General features: G+C 44.2%; 1 protein-coding gene across 6 annotated transcripts in view; it reads left to right on the plus strand.

The window, feature by feature from the left end:
- CHST13 (carbohydrate sulfotransferase 13) overlaps window positions 1-20,336 on the plus strand; it is a 69,492-nt gene that overhangs the window by 19,423 nt on the left and 29,733 nt on the right. Inside the window, exons 1-6 of one of the 6 annotated variants that reach the window (XM_015875093.2) lie at window positions 445-3,953; window positions 4,122-4,712; window positions 5,227-5,338; window positions 7,559-10,496; window positions 12,066-12,181; window positions 19,190-19,297. The gene's annotated coding sequence lies outside the window, so the exon portion shown is untranslated. Of the gene's footprint in view, window positions 1-444; window positions 4,713-4,747; window positions 4,848-5,226; window positions 5,339-7,022; window positions 7,307-7,558; window positions 10,497-12,065; window positions 12,182-19,189; window positions 19,298-20,336 lie in introns of those variants that run through there. The other 5 variants (XM_015875092.2, XM_015875097.2, XM_015875091.2 and 2 more) reach the window with 5 other exon arrangements.

A 20,336-nucleotide genomic window follows, 5' to 3' on the forward strand; every position in this document is an offset into this window, starting at 1 on the left:
ACCTGTAAAAAAATGTGGGTGAGCTTGTACTGCTGCAAAACGCAAGGGATTGAATCCTGGATGAGCTGCTGCATTCAAAAACAGGAGAATCAGTTCAGACTGAAAAGGAATGGATCCCTGCAGCTAAGCCTGCCACCAAGTGCTAAATATACCAAAGAGCACTGCTTGGTTGCAGATATCTGCAGCGGTGTAGCAGGATAAAGGAATCTCGTGTGGACTCCAGAGACAGGGTATAAGTTTTGCAAGGACAGCTGTTATCCTGACCAGAGAGTGGTATGTTTCACACCCTGCTTCACTGATGTTGCTTCCAGAGCGGAGGTGACTGCCCACTAAAGAAAAATTAACTCAGTTTCTCTAGCAAATGATGCTTTTCTTTGGGGAAGTTCTCTTCTTATTTTTGTGTTTGCCATAAGTCTGGTTGGTTTTTTGTTTGCTTGTTTTTCATTTTAAATGAGGACCCATATTTGAAGTTTTCCAGTGAAACTTAAAATGTTGATGATCACAGTGAAGAAAAATTTAATGAAACAAAAAAAGCCTTTTTGATCAACTGCACTTAGGAGTTTTTGCTTATTTTTCTTTCACAGATCTTTTAATTCAGCTTCTAATCTCTTTCTTTTTCCTAAGGATTATGGAAGAAAATTCTTATAGCTCCAGATCCCAATAACTGAGATCTAGCAAAATCAAAGATGCAGAATCCTTTTGCAGAGGGATGCTGGGGATGAAAGCAGTACATAAGATGAAATATAGATGTTTCTGGGAGAAGAGCAAACTGCATGTAAACTTTGCATTTTTACTGTCATTTTTTCTTTTTTTGCCCATTCTGATATAAAAAGGAATAGCACAGCCTTATATTCCTCAGACTGCTCGGTACAGTTGCTGTTCTCTCTCGTGTACCATTTATGTCTCACTTAAATACATCATATTTGAATTTCACTCACTGACAGAAAAATATTTCTTTTTGCTGAGCCTTTCCCTTCCATGAACTATTTTGTTCAGTAGATGTGCCATACAGGTGATGCATGATCAGGAGCCTGCAGCCTAAAAGGAGCTCTTGCTAAGTGGTACGTGCATCTGTAGGGGAAATGCTTTCTTAACCCAATCCCTATCTGCTGTTCTCTGATATTTTGCTATTCCTCTTTTTAAGGAACCCTGTAAAAGGTTGAGCTTTGCCAAGGTCTATATGGGAGAAACAGCAGTTTTCCAAATGGAGAAAGAGGAATTTAGGTTGGGTTGAATTGTTGTTTCTTTACCATCTGAAAATAACATTGTGCATGGAGAGGTTGGGAGCGCCCTTAGGAAATTCCCCTTTCTGAAATGATGGAGAAAAAGAGAACTTCCTAAGTCCTATAGAACTGAAAAGCTTGGGGAAGGTATCCCAGCAGACAGGCAGCCATTGCTCCTCTGGCACCTCAGGGGTCGTGCTGAGCATGGTGGGCTTCCTGGCTTAGTGTGGAGTGCTGTGGGTGCAGGAATGAGATGGAGCAGGAGATAGAAGGTTGGATGTTACCTGGTGGGTTATGCCCACTGTTTTGTTGTGTTTTGTTTTAGGTGGCTGTTAACATATAGTGAAACAGAAGGGTTTGATCTAGCACAGGAAAAGCACCCAACAGAAAGCCCAAAAGAATCCAGTAAGACTGCTATTTATTTTTTCTTCCTCTTTCTCTCTCCTGGGGAACTAAGCTGGATAAGGAGGAGACATTTTTGTGCAGAGACAGCAGGAAATGGGGAGGGTTGGGTTTCGAAGGCATTCAGACTCCTTTATAAACATCCTTCTTATAGAAATATTAGTTTTTAAACATCCTGAAATCCCATCCTTCTGCTACCCAGCCTGAAGACGCCATCAGAAGCGTTCACCTTCACGTTCCTGGGCTCTGCTCACAGCAGGGAAGAGGAGAAACCAGCTGAGGGATCCAGCATCCAAAGAAGTGATTGTGTCAGGCAATTTGAATAACCTCTGGGGCCAAGGGTTGCAGGTGACAGCGATTCGGGAACTCCTAACCTTGGAATCTCCCTCTGTTCTCCCTTACGTAGGGAGACTCAGCCTGAGGAACAGGTTTGCGTGAAACCATTTTGCATTGCTGTACAAAGTGCAGCAGGATGTCACGCGTGCCTTCATCCAGCGCTGCACCCATCAGGTCAGGAAGGAGAACTGCTGATGAATCGCGTTAGTGCTGACAGCCTCCTGCTCGGGGTTTGCTATTAGCGCTCCCTCCCGATGGCAGCGGGGCAGCTGGGATCTGTTGTGCTTTTCTTTCCTCTGCTCCTGGTGACATCTACCGGCAGAACAGCCTCAGATCGGGCATTTGCTGCTGCAGAAAACAGCTTCGATATACATCACATTTAATCTATACGCCTAAACGCGATGTAGAATTTATGACTGTAAACGCTCCCACATTTGTTTGGGTTATTCTGTGAGCACAGGGAGGCAGATTTGTAGCAGGAAGGCAGAGTTCTTGACAATGCTGAAATGAGAGCGGAATAAATCACTGCAGTGGGTTTTATAGGCAGCACTTCAGCAGAGCTGGGAGTAAATAGGGTAATGCTATCACTGCCTAGAAAGCATTTTCTGTGGCTTAGTTTAGCCTGCCGGTTCTGCTTTTGCTACATAAAGGCTCTTCTGGCAGAAGTGTCATGCTGTCAGAGGAAGCTGCAAGCCAGGCTTGCTAGGGGAATCTGGGAAGGGCCTTTGGATGCTTTCTGGCTTTGCTATGGCACAGACTGTTGGTTTAGGAAACAAAGATCAATAATGCTTTCCCTTCTGCTCATGGCTTGCCTTATGCCCTTTCTTTTTATAATCCTGACACTGAAAAACAGTCCCCTGAAAGAGTGGCCTTGAGAAAACCCCATGCAAAGTACCCAAAGTTGTAAGTGAAGAAGGAGCAAATGCTGGCATTGTCTGGCCCTTTAATGGGTAGAAAGTTCTATTTGAATAAAGCACGAACTTAAAAAAATAATAAGTCTATTTAAGGATAGTATTCCAGTTTGCATCTACTGTCCACAGTACTAGTGATGAAACATTTAAGTTGGTCTATGAATTCAGGGCCAAAATCCATTTTAACTTTAATAATTTAGCTTTAGGAGCATAAATTTCCTTCTCTGGGCTTTACCCAGAGTTGTCCTTTGTCCATCTCTCATCCTTCCCGTGTGACTTTGCACAAGGTACTGTGGCTCTATTTGTGAGATTCTTCAAGCCTGCTGGAAGGGAGAGCATTTTCCTGCTGGTATTCAAGTATTTGACAGAAGACTGAACATGAATCTTGTCCCAGTTCTCTGCGCCTTGCTCCTGTGAGACCTGAACTCGCTGGGGATAGTCATTCACAGAGAAGGAAGATCAGAGCCATATTCAAAATGCTCTCTAAATCTGGTGCCCCAGGAGCTGAACTCAGGCTTCCTCTGTTCTGAGCGCTCACATCAATATGCACACAATTAAGCACAAGAGACCGGTTGTGTAATAACTTCTTATTGATCCTGCCCTGGCAGAGCTGGAAAAAAAGAACAAAAGAGGCTTCTGCTATGGGTGTTCAGTGGGGAAAACCAGGTATGTTCCATCACTGTAAGGACTTGCACTGGAAAGGTAATCCCAGAGGTCTGTGCTTTTAATACAATTCCTACAGGAGTCCTAAAGATGGCACCTGATGTATAGTACTGCTAAGAGTGGCAGAGGGATGTGAAGAAAGTTCAGCTCTCTGTATTCAGAGGTGAACTGGAAAAGGCCAAGCACGATGGTGGACCAGACTCTGAAAACATTGGAATATTGCCAGACACATGTAGTGACATGAGCAAGAAACAATCCTGTGGTAAAAAGATGGGATCATAAAAGAATCTGAGTCAGAGAAAGCAAATCAAGACCACAGGAGAAAGTTTGGCTTTGGACTATCTTCTTATCTATGCATGTTTGGCTTTGCAATGAGCAAAACCCAAAACAAAACTGGATTTCTGAGGACACTGCAGGGGTAAGTAGACCCCTTAGATTCTTTTTGTTCACATAAGAATAATTAGCAATTTAAATCCGATCCTATAAAAGTAAACTTTAGAGATGTATCTCTTCCTATTAAGCAGGATATTGCAACAGTCCCTGTTAGATCACTTTACAGCATCAGCTTAAACTTGTCTAATTACAGCTTAGAAGCTTATATCCACTAAGTTTATTTAACCAGGAAGGACTGATTGCACAAAGACACTGATGCCCAAACAAGTAAGAGCTCCGGCTGCGACGCAGGTACTTTGCTGGAATTGGAGGTGCTTTTCCATGGAAGTGTTCTCCATTTGCCACCACTGCTCTTGTGTAAGAGGTGAAAAAGCCCCTGTTGCTCTGAGACTGCAGCTGGGCAGGGGAGGAATGATGCTGCGAAAGAAAACTCATGAGTGATGATAGAATGAAGAAACTCACCTCGAGCTGCATTACTAGGGTGTGTCTCTTGGAATATAGCCACACTGGGAAGGAACTTGAAAGTGTTTTGCCTATTAGAATAATGTTTGTACCTTGTGTGTTTGTTTTAGTATCTCATAAGCAAGCCCTACAGATTTCCTGAAATTGTCTGTACCAATAGCACACATTAAAAGGAGCAACCCCTGAGACAAGCTTGTGATAAGCAGGAGTTTCCTGTGATCCCCGCAGACTGTTCCGTTCTCAGATAGGTATCTCCCAGAGTTACCTACTTATGGGGACTCACACATGTCATTGTGCCGAGACACCAGTGACCCCCAGCAGGGTGAGTTATGCTGTACCCTCACACAGCTGGTTCTTTGAAATATGTTTGTATTTCTATATTTATGGACTCAGACAATGGGATGGTTATGATATCAAGAACGTCTTGTGAGCACGTTTGGCTATTCCTGCATGCAAGGTTGGTTATTTCTGTCAAGTTTTCACCTAAAACTGTAGGCTTATGTGTTCATTTTCTCAGTGCAATTTGTAAGAAATCTAATAAATCATCTCTTGATAGATACTTTAAAGGTGAACGAGAGAACTTTTGTAGTTAGCTGTGCTTAATTGCCTGCCTACGCCCACTGTTCTGTTCTCAAATGCAGGGGAGGTGTATGTCTGGAGCATGGGTGATGTTGGGTGATGGCCAAATCTTAGTGCCCACCTATGCTTCGGTTAACTCATGTCTTCGTTGCCTTTCCATGTTACAAATATTTAAGTTGCAATTCGTTCTTTTTGTTTCTATGGGTCATTTCTTGCTTTTTCTTCTACTGAATGTTTCTCTCCTTGTCCTCTTGCAGACATGACTAAATCCAGTGACCTTCGTGTGGTGATGGAACACTTTCCCAATGTAACTTCACTACAAAAGAATGAAGTACCCAAACTCCTTAGCCAAGAAAGATCAGTATTTTGGTAAGCTGCAACAATTCGGACATTACATACCTGAGGGTGCCATGATGATTTACATGCAGTGCTGCTCTGCAGCCGGAAGGTGGGGCACAGGCTTTGCTGTTTCATGTTGGTACACTAATGGCTGCACATCACTAATTGTGAGACTTATTAACTTTGGTGGAGATAAAGCAGCAGCTGGTTGCATATTACAGTTTAAATAGTAAAATATGAGGGGGAAAGAGAAGTATTTTTTAAGGTCACTTTAAAAACTGAAATAGCCAGGAGCTAGCAAAGGCTGTATAGGAAAGAATCAGGAGAGAACAGGAGAGCAGGAACTGAACAGGAACCAGTGCCGTGCAATGGTCATCTGCCTCTATTCCTGACATTTTGGGCAGTAATTAATGGGGGACACTGAGCTGTACAGATTTCAGCATAAAATGGGTGTATTTTATGTATTAATAGCAAAGACCAGGCAAAATCAAATGAAAAACAAAATACCTGGATCTGAATAGAAAGCAAACTTACCATTCAATTGCAGCCATATAAATTAGGACTAAAACCATAGAGGTCCTCTGAAGATTTACTGTCAGTTTCTTGGCTTTGGCCAAGGTCTGTACGAGGTTTTAGTTTGAGGGTGACTAACAGAAAATTGTTATTTCTTGTGACATGGTTACAACCCTTCGGCTTCAGTACCCACAGAGAATTTGTTCCTCCTCGAAGCCAACGCCTGGCTTCAGTGCCATCAGAGCACACCTCTGTTTAGGAGTACATAGTAAAAGGGGCATTCAGATTTCACGGAAAATTCCATAATTACCCATAAATATTCACTCCAAGGGAGCATTGCTGTTGATTTATCAAGTATGCCACTATTAGCATATTCATCCACTCAAATTTGACTGGAATTGTTCATTGTGTAGTTTATAAAGTTTGCATACTCTCGATATACTCTCTTCCACACTCTGTGAGTCAATCTTGGTGTCCATACACTTTGTTGGCATCACATCCTGAATAGTAATGAACTTGGGTCTGGGAGCTCCGTCTGTGGGAAGAGTAAGTAACAGCACTCCTCTAAGTCAGGTGAGGTCCTTCCTTCTCTGCTCGCTTTTAATTATAATTGCTACCATCTTCCTTCCCTTTGTCAGGGCTACAAATCCAGTTGGGAATCTGGTGAGCTGATCTCTGACAATATCAAATGTTCTAAGAACTCTTAATCGAAGGCAGCCCATGAAAGCACCCTGGGGAGCGCTTTATTCTCTGTGTTTAAAAGGACATGAAAGTACAATAGTTCTCTTTATCCTGGTACAAAGCAGCCAATTGATCTTGTCAGTTTAATAAATAATACAATTGCTTCCATCAGACACTGTTAATAGACTCCTGTCTGGACTAATGTTGTACAGAGTGGTACAAGCACAGAAATGCTATCTGCTGTGTCTGCCCTGGATTAACCACCTCCTCCTTTATCACCTAAAGGCAAAGCTTCCAGCAGTAGTCCTGAAGGGCGTCGGGTCCCCTGATCTTCATCTCTTTCTTCATCTTTCTTCATTTCAGTGTGTGCTCTTGGAAGAGACAAGCTAATTTCCTGATGCGTCTGTTGTCTGGCTGCTTCCTAGCATTTGTACAGATTCAAAGAAGCTTGGAAATATGAAATAGGCCACGGGTTTGCTTTTTCTTCCCCCCCCCCACACACACACACCTCTGTAAGTCATTCACTAAGTGGTCAAGATGCAAAGTTTGGCTCATGCCTTCCAAACACTGCAAAGGTGCAGGAAGCTCAGATGCAGCTCCTGGAGTGTTATGAATACAAGTGCCAGATATCAGTAAGCAGAGGCTCATTGCTCAGAGAATGGCCTGTTTCTGGTTTGGTGCCAACATAACCAGATTATGCCCATCTGTGGATCCTGAGTAGGCCCTGAAATTCTGCATTATCTGTGCTGCTTTTGGAGGAACATCAGATGCAGATACAGCATTCATTTGGAAAGTGCTGGTAAGGTAAGCAGAGGAAGACTTTAAAAATTACACTGTGCTGGTTTGGGTTTGCTTTTATTTATCTTCTCTCTGCCACGACCTGAATTGGTTCTGGGTTCTGCAATGGAGGTACGTTGTACTCAGGAAGAGAATGTATTTGTCACTGGGAACAAGTATCCAGGTTTTCCAGGACCAGAAAGACTCAGTGGAAATGGTGGGGATAGGTTGACTTGATCTTAGTTTTTCATGTCAGAGTCTCACCTTTTGTCTCTTCAGGTCATGAGATACGCCCTTGAGTGGAGCTCTCCTGCTCAGCTTGGCAACGCTTGACAGGGTGGTGAGCAAAGAGTTGACTGATCCTCGTGTTTGCAAGAATACTTCTGATCTTAATGCTGGAATTGGTTATTCCACTGTTAATGGAACTATATTTATTTGTAATTACCTGAGTGCATAACACAATGGCCAATGAGCAAAAGAGATGCTAACGTTTAGGTTCACTATGGTTTTCTCTTCTGTGGAAGGTAGACTGTAATGGTGCCAGGACTCAAAGGACAGATGTGTAACTGATGTTGAGCTGTTCAGGTATTTCAGGTACAGGGACAATATGTGAAGGCAACAGATTTGTATCTCAGCAGAGGGATGTTCTGCTTGAGCAATGTGGCCCCACAGCATCAGAAGTCAGCAGGCCTGGGGGACTCCTTTCAGTCAATGCAGAAAGCAATTTCTGGGAATTTAATGCTTCATCCCCACAGCCTTTTATCCCAGATCCCCGTGTGCTCAGGTCTGTGTTTGCAGGAATACTGCATTTGAATTGTTGCTGCATCACTCACAGAGATAATACTCTGCTGCCTTCCTACTTAAAGAACTCAAATGTTTTTTACTGTGAATTCAAAGACTATTTGAAATCCAGATTCCTTAACTAGCTTTTGTTATTACTTCAGAAAGAAAAATCGGTCCTTTAAATAATAAAATGTTCATGCTAAAAATTGGTTTGCTTTACTCCCACACCCATTTTGAATTGAGGCTGCTGCGTTTGAAGGGTAAGATCCAATAGTGCCTGTAAAGCCACAATTGGTGTTTGAAAGGCAACTCTCTGCTGCTCTTTGAGTGCTATTGATGCTTTCAGCTGTGGCATGAAAGACCTAGAACTCTGATCTCAGGTTTTGGCAAGTCAAGTCATTCAATTCAATTTCAGAACTGTACAGCTGTGAAGCTTTACAAGTTTTGATGTTTAAAAAGGCAGGGATTATTTCTGTTCCCTGTGATTTGTGAGCAACTGCTGCTTCTGTTAGCAAACCCAGGAAGAAACCTGTCTGTCTGATGTGCACAGACTGTTACTGATACCTGAGCAGCTATTACATATCTGGCTGATAGCCGTGAGATCAAAGCACTCTCTGATGCTCTCCTGCCCTTTGAGCACCTTTTAATTGGCCCTGAACCCACGATTTAGGATTAGGAACTGAGCTTTGCCTCCTTGGGTCACTGGGTGAAGCCAGTTTCAGTCTGTAGGAGGCTGATTGGTGCTCTCAGCCTTCTGTCTAGTGGGGAGGGAGATGATGTTGTTACTGCCACCTCTCCGGTCCTGGTCTTGGTGTAGGCAGGGAGCTAAGATCAGCTAGTCCATCCATCAACCCATCACCAACATTTAGCTGTTAGCCAAAACCAGTGGAGAGTGGGAGAGCTGTGAGGTGAGTGCAGGCTCTGCTCTGCAATCAAAGCGGGCTCATTGGGTCACTGTGCACCTCTGCTAAACAAGCCCAACTTACAAGCACATCCATGTTGCACTGCTGTGCAGCATTCTTCTCACTGCACAGGGCTTGTGGGATGGGGCAGAGCATTGGCTCTGGTTGTTTCTACCTTCCAGTAGAGGATACTGCCAGCACTCTGCCCACAGTGGCTGTATGCAGGGAGATGGGACATGGACAGGTGCTCTGCAGAAGGCAGGAAGCAAAGCCATCCTGCAGGATGGCCCTCTGAGCAGAGGCTCAGTTCATTCTATGCTGCTCACCTGCTGTTTGCAGCCAAGTCTAGAGGCGCACAGATAGCAGTGCCTTGCAAGATTAAACTCTTTGATTCCAATCTTTTTAGCTAGAAAGCATGTTGTTTTATCTAATGCTTGTCTCTGTCTGTTTTAGGCTGTGGTGCCTGCTGTGAAAAGGTATGCATAATGAAATGATTAAATCATGCATTTTAAAATAATCAAAATCACGCTGTTTCAGCTGTGCAGCAATCCTGCTCCTCTTAGGAGACATCTACCCAGATTCAGCATTTCTTTTGGATTTTATATTTCTTAGAAGGACTCTGAATAAAAAAGATAATGCGGCTGAGGCCAGTTCTGCTCTCCTGTATGCCCAGGGCCAGGTTTGATCACATTCATATTCTTCTTGTGTCGCCACACACAGAAAATAACTTTGCGGTCTGATTTTATGCTCTAAAGAAAATCATTCACACTGTGACAGCACTTCAAAATATTTCAATCCTTATTCTGTGTACGCTGCTGGCTATTGCTGCAGTGCAGGAAAAAAACACTTCACTGAATCAGTGGTTATGGGAAGGGATAAAGTTTCCAAATCACTCTTTTCTGTCTTGATTTTCTAACTAATCCCTTGTTCCTGCTGCATCTCCAGTTTGGAGTTTCCCCCCATAACTCTGCACTACTTCAAGCTTTAGCATTCTTGATCTTCTTAGCTGCTCAGAACCGCTTAAAAATTGTGCGTTATAAGGTCAGGTGATGCTACATGGGCTACTACATCTGGGAGCTGCTGGTGGGAAGCAGCTCATCTCCTGTCCCCCAAAGAGGCGTGGAAATTTCCTTTTTCCTTGAGGTGGCTTGTGGCAATTGAGGCACTGACTCCTTGGCTAGTGCAGGATGAAGACCCTTATTTGTTTGTGCTCACAGCCTTTTATACCCCCATAACAACCCCTTGGTCACATGTACTAGCCAGGTGCCTCCTGCGTGTTTACATCTGGTGCAAGTAGCTGCCGAGCTTGTTTACAATGTCTTTTGCTCATAATGTTTTTGTTTTCTTTGCCTCACATCCTCTACCACCAAAGCCTGAATCCATCTTTATCCACCAAGAAACTCATTCTTCTGAAAATGATCATCAAGGGATAATCAAGAGATGCCCGGCATCAGACAGTCCAGCAAAGTCTGCATCTCATGTTCCACTGAGACCACTGCCATGGTTACCTCCACAGAAGTCTCACGTTGTAGGTAATGGAGTCACTTCTGTACAGTTAAGTGATGAAAAAGAGGAATCACCACAACAGAATGAAGCTAGAGGCACTAGTTTCTCAAGAAGAGAAGAGAAAGAAATGCTGAAACCAGTCAATAATGGCCTCCCACACCTAAACATAGAGGGATAGAGGATGTGGGACGCAGCTACGTGCTCTGACCTTGTGGCTAAAGACTTCTTGGGTCCCTGGAGGTTGGTTTTTGAATTCAGGCTCGGCTCCCCCTATACCAGTAATCTGTTGAGCTCTGTTATGAAAAGCTACACTCTCATCATTGCAAGACCTTGGCCACAGCCTCATTCCCTCTCATTTCTATGTCATAGATCATAGCCCCATCTACTCCTTCTATATTACGAGAGACCCACACCAAAAGTTGCCTTAAATCAAAGCTTTCCGCTTTAGGGGACTGTATTTACAGGGGAGGAGGCACAGAACGACAAGGAGCTGTATGACAAAATACTTTTCTAGGATGATTCTTACAGATTCAAAATGCAGCCTCAGGGAGAAGATCAGTGAGCAAAGCCCTCCCTCCGTCGCAGCACTACAGTTAGGAAATTGAGTAACAATTGCAGCCTATCTGAGAAGGCAGAGAAATTTAATTGAATAGCAAAATATCAGATCTGCATTTCAAATGGAGGAATTATCTCTTTGGGCCAAGCAGAAGTGTTTAATTTTGACGAAAGGAGATAAGAATTCATCTTCTCTTTCATAATGGAAACTGTCACAACCAGTCTCATTTCTATTATGGAAGTGTTGCTGTGAGAGACTTCAGATCCACTGTGCAGTTCTGCAAACCAAAGGATCTCAAACCAAATGACACCGGCAGTCTCAGAAAGGCGCAGCTCTGTACTGTAGGGAAAGGACAGTCAGCACGTGGCCGCACCACTGGGGTGCTCGTGCTCTGCATGTTGGATGTGGGACAGCATGGCAATAGGGTAGGAAGCATTACTCCAAGCAGGAAGCATTAATCACAGACTTTGACAGTGGCACACCGCATTAAGACAGAGACAGCTTAGACAACTGCTTTCATTTGCATTCATCTTGTAAAATGAATTTGCTGTTTTTTCTCTTAAATATGGATTTTGTCATTTGCCGAAGCTTAAAAAAATAAAACAACAAACAGCTTAGCAGCGGTGCAGAAAAGAAACCCAGCATGCAGAAAGCAAAGAGCAATTTCTTCTCTCCGTGTGAGCAAACGGGATGGTTATGCTTTTTTGCCTTCAGCATTAAAATGCTGCTGCAGAACACAGCTTGATGTTTTCTTTTGCTCTGCCCAGTGCAACCCTTTGGGACAGGACACAGAATCATAGAACCATAAGGGCTAGAAAAGATCTCTATGATCATCAAGTCCAACCACCAACTCATCAACGCCATGTCCACTAAACTATCATCCTTTGGATGGAGCCTGATCTGGAGATGCTCAGCCCCATTAGGTGGTACCAATGCAAGTTCATGCTGACAAAGAGAAACATACCCTGTCTGAAGATCTTGACAACTCAAACCTCTCACGTTGTGTGTGAACTTTTCTCAACTACCTTTTGCCTTGCAGCTCTGCCATGAAGCATGTAGAGACAGACACCTGTGATTCACTCCCTGCTTTGGTCCTGTACTTGGAGCTGCACACCAGGTGAAACGTTCCTGCATTGGAGGATTTCTCTCAGCCAGGTACCCACAAAGGTTCTGTTGGTGGATCCACCAAGACCCACCACATTCACTTGGCTCCTTTACCTCTTCTTTAGGCCTAAAATTTCAACCATCAGCCAAGAGGGAGAGAAGAGCTGTGTGTGGCTTAGTCTTAGCACAATCTGTTTGAAAAATGAGTATTAATAAAAGGTGTAAAGCCTTTAGCACTTGGGTGTAGAACACCTTTGTGTAAATAACAAATTATGCCAGTCCATATTGATTTTCTCTGTCTGAGCAATTCCCAGATCAAATGTGTTCCTTTTACAAGTCAGGAGGTGACTTTCTAACTGCAGTCCCTCCGAACTCTGAAGAGCTAAAACCCAGTTTTTTCTTCCTCTCCTTCATCACTGCTGTAAATAAAAACCATAGAGTGAAGGCACACCTTACCACTTTGTTGCTGATCTATAAAGCTTACTTTCTAAATAAGAAAAAAGCTTCTCAGCTCCAGAAACCAAGTACAGCCATCAAAAATAGCTGCACACCATAGTTGCATGCATTGTTCATCCTCCCAGGGATCCCATGCCTGATGTGCAGTGTTCTGACCATTGAGGCAGGAGCATGTCCTGCACTTGCCAAGGGATGAGAGCTGGCCTTGTTAGAGACCTGCAACCAATGGAGTGATGTTTTCAGGAGACAGGGAGCAACCAGGAGCGCCCTTGCAGGATTATTGCCTCAAATGCTTGTGCAGCCAAGAGGAGGGATGTTTAGGAAATGAGTAAAGTTAAATTTTATTCATGACTGCACTCAAAGAAGACTCAACATCTTTTTCACTAACAAGACCGACATTCCAAAATAGAGAGAAGATATCAAATACCAAAGGAACATCCTATTGAGGGAGAGGAAATCAAATTGATTTGACTCCAGAAATCAAAATTGAATACTTAGAATATTTCTTTTTACAACTGATTTTTTTTTTTTTTTTTTTTCCAGTGCTCCCTGGGCAGCAGTGCCAGTGCATCACCACTCTTTCTGAGAAGAATCTTTTCCTAATATCCAACCTGAACCTCATCTGGCCACTAAGACCATTACCTCATGCCCTAAAGTAGAGCTTTACAGCATGGCATGCCTCCCAAGGCTCCTTCAAGCCCTCTCCAGTCCAAATCTCCCAGCTTCTCTTAGCTCATTCCTTTGTAGCAGGAGCCAATGGGCTGCACCCAGTTTTCCCCAGTATGTTAGATGTCAGCTTTGACCAGAACCCCGGGCTTCTTACACCTGCAGGAAAAGGTTGCAGCTTGATTTGTTTTGAGCACTGTGCCCTTCATCTCCCAGCAGCACACCTGATCTCTCACAGACAATTTTTCTCTCATTCTTTCTCCTTGCAGTCTCCCACAGCGAGGTCCCCGAAGTTATCTAATGAACACGGATGTTATGACATCCTTACACAATAACTCTAAACACCATCCCAGGAAGCATCGCCTAATAAACGATGCAATTACCGCAAAGATGAAAAAGCAGCACTCCTGAACACACACACTGTGTTGTTCTTCGTCTTGTCGAACAAATTATTTCCGTTTTTCTCTTGAGTGCTTTGTTGTGCCTTGCTTTGTTTATCAAGCTGCCTTTGTTTATCGAGTCCTCCTCACTTGTGACTGTGGGTATGAAAAGTATATCTGCAGGCACAGGAATATGAAGCGCCGGCATCCTGAGCTGCCACTGGAATGCAGGTCCACCCAGTTGAGTTTTTCCCATCGCACTGGGTGGAGTGGCTCCATAGATACACTCCTGCACACACCCTTTCTGTTTTTAGCACTGTTACTTATTTTAAGCTACTTTTCAGGTTGATGGTATAGCTGTTAATGTGGAAAGCGGGCAGGGCCTCTTTCTGTGGCGGCAAGTTACAGAAAGCTTTTTCACTCGATCTATTCTGACTTTTACCACATCTTGCTGATTTGTTATGCTCTAAAATAAGACCAGTTAAACCCAGCAGTTAAACCAGACAGACAGTAGGGCATGCATTTTCCTATGGAAAGGTATTTTTGAAATAACAACAAAAAAGACATGCTTTGAGCCAGCAAATGTTATCTCGCCTTTGAAGTGTGGGCAGCACTGTGCAATTATTGCTGAGTTGTCACCGGAGCATCACAGCTCTGTTCTCACTGCCTCCAGCCCGCAGTGCTCTGGGGTTGGGTCTTCAGAATGCCACATTTTAATCTGCCTTGTTTGCATGAGCAGAGCCAGCAGCAGCCAAAGGGAGAGCTGACACTGGCCAACCCAAACACAGCTGTTGTGGCTCATTTTGAAACCTACCAGTCTTTCTGCTGTCCCTTTTCAGAGATTAAGCTTAATCTGTTGTACACGAGGCTTATGTCACCTTATTCGAGAGTGGTTTCGCTGACAGCCTTTGAGTTTTTTCCTCCTTACCTCATCCTTTGTGGTTCTGGCAGCAAAATGGCTTTAATAGAAATGTGGCCAGGCAGAAAGCAGAGCCGTCTAACAGCTGTGTGGTTCTGCCACGCGGCCAGGACAGGGTATGAGGCACTAAGAGCCTACAGCTGAGATTTTAGTGTTCTATCAAGGCTGGGTAAAAGTGGCCACTCCACATCACTGGGAACAGCAAACAGAAGCTGTGTTTTAAATTGTGTTTGTATGAGAAGGATGGTGAGGCGCTGGCACAGGCTGCCCAGAGAGGTGGTGGTGCCTCATCCTTGCAGACAGCCCAGGTCAGTTTGGACGGGTTCTGAGCACCTGATGGAGCTGCAGATGTCCATGTTCATTGAAGGGGTTTGGACCAGATGGACTTGAAGGGTTCTTTCCTACTCAAAGGTTTCTATGATTCTATGAGTTTAACTTCAGAGTATTTTAGCTTTATCTGAAATCCAGATGTGGGTAAAGCGTGGGAGAGGAGGCTGATGTCTGGGCTACATGGATCCAAAGTTTCTGCTGAATTGTAGCATAACACAGCAGCTGAGTTGGAGCAGCCTCCCGGCCTGCCTCTGTTTGTGGCTGTGCAACAGCCAATGCAGGGCTATGAGCAGCTACTATGCTGCCAAAAACCTCCTTGCGTTGGTTTATCCAGAAGGACTTCTGAACCAAAGATAGCCTCTGGTGTGTGGGTTATGTTTCGGATCTGCTTTTAGAAGTGAGCTGTTCCAAAAGAAGCTGAAAGACCATCTTTCAGGTCTGTGATTACGGTAAAAGTCCAGACTGGAGCTTTTTTACTGCTTGTGTGTCACTTTGCTAATGACCACTGGTTTCTGCCTCAGTTGAATAGGTTTCCTAGATTAACCAACAGAAAGAAAAAACCCTCCACCCTTGGTTCTTTCTCATTTTATAATTATCTGCTGTTTCTCCAGAGCTGCTCTTTTATCCTCATGTTTTGCTCTTGCCTGGATGTGCCCAGTGCCTTGCAATTAAAACAAAGCAGCTCCATACAGTTCACAATCTAAGATCACATCTTACAAACACTTGCTCATTAGAGCAATCCCACTGGAGTGAATAAGGCTGTTTCCCATCAGCTCTACTTGTTTGTGAAGTTTAGGAGGTTCTGACCTTAAGTTATGTGTTTCAAAATGTCAGCAAAATGTTCTCTGACTCACGGGTAATGGTATAATTGCTATTGTGGTGAATCTCCCAAAAAAATAGATCCAAATGTGTTTATGTAACAATCAGAAAGCTCGCGTTCCTGGAGGGAAGGAACAGTTGTTCTTTCGGCATCACTTGTGTTTTGGCCTGGAGGTGTCCTACATGTTGTGCCAAAAAAGCAGTAATGTGAGGGAGATGGTCAACACAAAGCTGAGTTTATTGGAATTCTTTATCTGTGCAATGGGGGTATTCAAAGAAGTGAGGAGTTCTTAAAATAAGGCCTTTTTTCACCACCACTCTTTGTATAAGTATAAAATTCAGCTTTTCTGGTTTCACTTCTGGTTTGCGTTCGATTACTCACTGCTTCTGTGCTCTATGTGCTCTGAATTTAAAAGACATCTGCTTCACTTCAGCTGCATCCCCCATTGTCAGTCTCTGCTTTCTCCTGTTATGTGCTTGCTAAAATATTGCTGGCACGAATATGCAAGGAAAGTAAATGCAAAGCCAGCACCGCAGATAATTGCTGATCCTTTAAAGTGTCCAAACCTCTCGTGAGATTCGTGATGCAGAGGCTGTTAAGTGAGACAGACCGAGATTTGACTTGCAAGCAACGAGAACAAGCATCTGCAATTGCTTTATGAAAACAACCTCTGGCGAGTTACAAATCAACGTGTGTGTGAAGTGCTTGGTGTATTTTATTGTAATTAAACCCCATCTCACGTATCTCCTTGTTAGATCCTTGGCATGGGGGCAAGAGGGCAAAGGAGCAAGCTGCCTCCTCTGCAGTTGGCATCAGGCAGACACATTCTCCAATGACCCTGCAGTTTTTGCTTAGTTATTTGCTGGTGTTTCCCCTGAATGGATGGTGCTGCATGTAACCCACTGGAATCACAACTTGCTTGATAGCCAAAAAGGTATAAAAACACAATGCTGATGCTCTCTGAGCTCTCAGGCAGTTTGTACCAGGTAGATGTGCCCTGCCCATGTGGGCACTCTTTCACATAGGATGGAGAAGAGGCTCGATTCCAACCCACATGTGTGAAGGGCTCTGACCCATCTGGCCAGCCAAAATCTCATCTGGAGGAGCTGACATCCATCTGCATCCACAGGCTGCCAATGCTCAGGGTGCAGCTGGAGGTTAAAGCTAAAAAAGTCCTTCTTCTAGGAACACCGCCTTGGGCAAGGCCTGTCTGATCTGGAAGATTGCATATTCTCAAGAGAAAAAAAACCAAAACCAACAAACCTATTCTACTTCAAAGTCATGGCTTTCCCCTACTTACATGGGTTATAACAAAAATATCTTGTCATTTGACATGGTCAGTCCCAGCTCTGGGCTGAGCCATAGCCCATTGTTAGCAAACTGCTTGTCATGAAGGGGGAAAAGAGCAAAAAAACAAAATACCAATGGAATGTGTAGGGTCAGCTGGAATAGCAGATACACTTGAGAAAGACTGTGCAAACATACAGCCAGGCCATAAGCCAACAGCAGGTGACCTGCATGAGCAGAGCCCATTCATGCAACGTAGCCAGCCATCATCAGGGCCCTGATCAGCAGAAAAATGACCTCTGGAGGAGGTCATAAAGAGCCATGAAAATGATCTCTGGAGGAATGTCCCCTGCTGCTGATTTACTGCAGCCAGTTATCTCCTGGTGGGCTGAGACTGAATGGCATTGGGCAGGCAGTGGGGTTTGGTACAGCCATGGTGCCCATGGGCAGGCAGCTGCATGGCTGCCCCACACCACTGGGGTACCACTCTCCTCCCGAGGGCTGGGGGCTCTGCTGTGGCATCGCTATGTCTGTGTGGATGGGGTTTTATAATTCCTTTCAGGTTTGGTTTGTAAGTCTTCTGGGTAATGAATTTGATGCTTTCTTTCTTCTTGGGCTCAGTAATTGCTTGGCTGCTTTCCAGTTGATGCTCCCTATGCACAAAGAGGGAAGTGTGCTCTTCTTTATTAAGGCTTTCGTATATGTGCCTTCTCTTAAACAGAATGAAGAGAGGGTTTGTCTGCAGTGCTTTCTTGGGGGGGGTGGAGTTAGGATGTCCACAAGGGTTAATGGTATGATTGGACAAACTTGCAGACACATGCAGGGCTACTTTGGGGTGTATATGCTGCCTTCATGGGTCTGAGCATGTTTGGCAGCTCGGTGTGGGGAAGCTGCCAGGGCTCAGACCATGCAAAAAGGATCCCTCGGCAGGATGCAAGAGCACACTCTGCTCCTGGCTTCACTTTAAAGAGCAGCACAATCTCTCTGCAAATAGAGGTTGTCTTTGTACTAAAAATGGCATTATTCCCTGCATCAGTCAGCAGCACACTGAACAGGTCTGGATGTGAATACCCTGGTCAGGATGGATGGGCTCTAAGCACCTGACGGAGCTGCAGGCATCCCTGTTCACTGCACCCTTCCAAATCAAACAATTCTGTGATTCTATGATTCTGAGACTTGTAGCTTGAGATGGACCTGTACTCCTGCTGCAGTGAGCATCCTTGGGAAGATGTGAATTGGAGGTTAGAGCATCCCCAGCATGGGGAGAAAGCTCGGTGCATGTCAGCAATACCCTCCTGCTCTCAAGGAGAAGTGCTGCCCAGGAAGGATGCTACGATTTCTGGAAATTCTGCCATTCTGTCTGTGTTTTAACTTCAACTGTAGAACACCTGTGGGCTACCATGGAGAACAAAACCACAGGGGGCAGGCTTGGTCCAAATGCTGGGCACCAGGGTGAACCTGCTAAAATGGCAAAAACCCAAACTATGCTCTTATACTCATTCTATGGCTCATATATACTCATTCTTATACTCATTCTACTATGTAGTTCAGGCAAAGTGACAGGTTTCCCCTTTACTCTGGAAGTGAACCTCAAGTGAACTTACACGGAGGTGTTCAAGTTCCTGTACTTACAGTGAACAGAAAGAAATGGATTAGTTGTTAAAGGTGTCTTAGAGGAGATAAGTCAGCAGGAGCCTAGCTGATTTAACATTAATGCCTAAGAGGCTGTGAGTTAATCATGAGAGATCATTAACTTCCATCTCCTTTCATCCCATGGAAAAAGATTTTCCTCCCATTCTTCCGTTTTCTGACCCTCCTGAATGCAATTGAAAATAACTCAGCTTTTCTATTCAGAGAAACCTTTTAATCCTGCCTGTGTATGAAACACTTCATACCACTGTGCGGCACTTCATAGTAAATTAAATTAACTCTTCTGTGTACTCCTGAACTGTGAGAGACCCTCAATAAATAAAATAAATCTGTACATAAAGAGAGTGTAGAAGCAGGTTGAATGTTTTCCATTGCCCTCAGAGACATGCAGATCAGTGTTTCCATCACACATTCAGCCAGATGCCTGAGTCTGGACATCACAGAGTCCTACAGCTCTAGGAATGGTGATGATGGGTTGATGGTTGGGCTGGATGATTTTGGTGGTCTTTGATGATTCTGTAATTCTAACTTCTTTTCTCCTTTTCTTTCAGATCAAAACCTGACAACGTGCTGGATACTGTGACTACCACCTGCCTGGCTGTTCCACTTCACACACTGTGCTGCGGGAGAGCTGCTCACCCTGTGGGATTCTATAGCAGGTCAGTCTAACAGCCAGATGAACCCTCCAGGTCCATGATACTCACATTAGGTGGGTGTTCAGTACAAGCCAGGGGTAAGCTCTTTCCAGTTCTGATGGCAGCTTGCAAGCATGAGGGTTTCCCCATGGGTTTCCTTTTGGAGGGATCCTCTGTCACTACACTGGGTGCTCTTTGGAGTGGGCTTTAAAAAGACATTTGTCTTCCTCCTGTTGTGGGGTCGTGGCTTCTGTATTAGAAAGACGATTGTGTGAATTGGAGGTCCATGTTACAGCAGCCAAATGTGCAATAGAGCATTTAAATGGTAGCAAATGTGTAACTGATTAAAGAGTTAAGTGGAAAGGAACCTGCAGCTACTGGTAGGGCACAGAGCTTCACGTTCTCACCTCATCAGCACTTGGAAGTGTTTATGGAGCTTTTACAAAGCCTACAAGATTCATTGTGCACTTAACTGCGTCCTTTTTGCCATAAAGAGCCGTGAAAGCATTGTTCCCCATGGCATTAACTTGTCTAGCAACATGGCCCTTCTAATCAAGCCTTTATAGTCCTAACACTAAAACTCTTCTGGAGCTTGCAAGGAAGCATCGAGTACCCCCTTTCCAAAGAAGGAGGGTGTGGGGAGCTGTTAACACCCCTGGGCCACTGAGCCTTCCTCTCTGACTTTGGGAAGTGCTGCTGAATGTGTGAGCAAAGCTCTGAGCTCATGGCTGCATCACTTTTGGTTTTACAGAGGGCACATGCAATGCAGTAAACTGGGATCCACTGCTTTCCATCATCACCTTCTCTCACCTCAGTCCTTTACACAGCTCTATCTAGATTTCAGATAAACTATACCCACAGCTCCATCCTTAAGGTTTTAATGCAGAGACACCACAGCATCTGTCTACTGAATCAGTGGCGTCCCCCAGTGTTTCCACTCCTGGCTTCTGTGTTAAAATGGGCAATAAAAATGCTGCTCATTTCATCTTTATTAGGCTTTTTGAAAAGTGTTAGAAAATGAGATGTTGTCTGTTTGACAGAGTCTCAAAATTCATGGCCTCAG

Source organism: Coturnix japonica, chromosome 12 (genome assembly GCF_001577835.2).
Source record: "Coturnix japonica isolate 7356 chromosome 12, Coturnix japonica 2.1, whole genome shotgun sequence".
Lineage (NCBI taxonomy): Eukaryota > Metazoa > Chordata > Aves > Galliformes > Phasianidae > Coturnix > Coturnix japonica.